Source organism: Sorex araneus, chromosome 6 (assembly GCF_027595985.1).
Source record: "Sorex araneus isolate mSorAra2 chromosome 6, mSorAra2.pri, whole genome shotgun sequence".
NCBI lineage: Eukaryota > Metazoa > Chordata > Mammalia > Eulipotyphla > Soricidae > Sorex > Sorex araneus.
Genome location: NC_073307.1, coordinates 68,084,820 through 68,086,866, shown reverse-complemented (window position 1 = coordinate 68,086,866; position 2,047 = coordinate 68,084,820). Strand labels below are relative to the sequence as shown.

The 2,047-nt window shown below is 38.3% G+C and overlaps 1 pseudogene; it reads right to left on the bottom strand.

The window, feature by feature from the left end:
* Positions 1-1,274: 1,274 nt before the first annotated feature.
* LOC101546998 (60S ribosomal protein L39-like) lies at positions 1,275-1,429 on the bottom strand (annotated as a pseudogene).
* Between the last annotated feature and the right edge of the window lie 618 nt (positions 1,430-2,047).

Genomic DNA, 2,047 nt, shown 5'->3' with positions numbered 1-2,047 from the left:
AAAAATAAAATTTTAAAAAATTCTACCAAATTTTGAAGATTAGATAGAATAGAGAAAGCCTACAACTCTGAAATTTAGTAAGAACAAAGTAAATTTAAGCAGCAAAATATTAATAGGCCTATAAAAGTATAGTGTTTATCCCAAGTAAGAGAACACTGGTCTTATATGAGAAAATATTATGTTGTAGATATTTCTTAAATGTCTGCATTAATAAATAAAAGATTGTGAAAACAATCTCCATGTATAAAAATAATTTATGACATACCAATTCAATAAATGTGACATTAATTTAATACTGAAAGTATATAAAATTCCTTAGCAAACTAGGAGTAAGTATACCTTTATATAGAAGAGGGCAACCATACGCACAAGGAATTAGTACGATAGTCAATGCCACATGCTAGAAAATTTGTCCTATCCTATAAAAAAGTTCTTTTAATGCTTCTTGTAAAACTGGTTTCAAGTTTATTAATTCCCTAAGCTGTTAGCTGTCCCTGAAGTTCTGTATCATTTCTTCAAATCTGAATGGTATTTGAGCTGGATAGAGTATTTGGTGAGTCATTCATTTTGTTGAGATTTTGTACTGTATTCCTCCATTCTCTTCTGGTTTGTAGAGTCTCATCTGATAGACCTGCTCTGAATCTAATGGGCTTACCTTTGTGTGTAAATTCCATTTTTGTTCTTGCCATTTTCGCTGCCTTCCATATTCTGTCTCTATCTTTAGAACTTGTTACTTTGAATAGAATGTGCCTTGGACTTATCTAGTTGAGTCTATTTTCACTAGGACCCTTCACACTTCTTGTATGTCTGTGCCCTTATTCCTCAACTCTGGGAAATTCATTTTTTGCTTGATATTTCTGTTTGATTTTGGACCAAATCCATCAGTGCTCAGGGCTTACTCCAGTTCTGCTCTCAGCAGTGCTCCCAGTGGGCCGTAGAGGATCATATGAAATGCCAGGGATTAAACCCAGGTAGGCTTCATGCAAGGCAAGTTCCCTACCTGCTGTAGGGACTAGCTCTCTGGCGCCCAACTCAGAAATTCTTATAGATGATTTTGTTGCTATTTCTTCATCAAAATTGCCTTTCAAGCACTCTGATAATTTTTTTCACGATATCACAAAATTTATTACCAAGGTACAGAAGCTAGAGAAGAGGAAGAGATTCTCTAGTCAAAGAAGCATGACTTCAGACTTGTGGTGCCTTTCTGCCTGCTGCGTGTCCAAGATCCTAGCAGCCTATCACAGCAAATGTGCACGTGTCTCCTGTGAGTCCCCTTACAGACCCAGCTTGGTCCTTCTCCAGTGCCTCCTCTTGGAGCTGTACTTTATCTTGTTACCAGTTTTCATCCGAATCTATTGAGGAATAGGCCAATCTGCTTTTGTTTCTTGGCGAGGAACCGCTTGATCCTGAAAGTCTTGAGGAAAGACATGGCGAAGCGCCACGTTCTCACTGCGACGATGGCAGAGGAAAGGAGAGAAAGAGGACTCTGATAATTCTTATGTTGTTCCTCTTGAACTCATCCCAAAATTCTCTGGAATGCTATTAATTTGTATTCAGATCACTTTACACCTTCCGTTATTCACTAGCCATTTTTCTATCTTATCTTGGAACTCCTAGATCTTTTGTTTGGCAGCAGTTAATCAGCTTTTAGAGCATCTGTTCAGATTTTTATTTATATATCATCTACCATACTCTTCATTTCTGCTTGTAGTTTACACAATTCAGCATTGATACTTGTGCTTTGCTGCTTTGCTGAGTACCCATGTGATTGTTTCTTTAAGCTCATTAGACATCCTCACAATGGTGTCACTAAAGTCATTGAGGAATTACTGAGCTGGTTGGCCCTTTTTGAGCCTTCTGTGTTCCCACTCACGCGGCTTGGTAGACTTTGATACATTTTCCCCGCTAGGTTTATTGTACTCCGACTAGAAGGGTGTGGCAGTGAGCAGAGTGTCAGGGACTGTGGATCTTGGTTCTTTGAAATGGTGGAGGTTAGGTGATGGAAAATATGGATTTTTTTTTTTTGCTTTTTGGGTCACACCCGGCG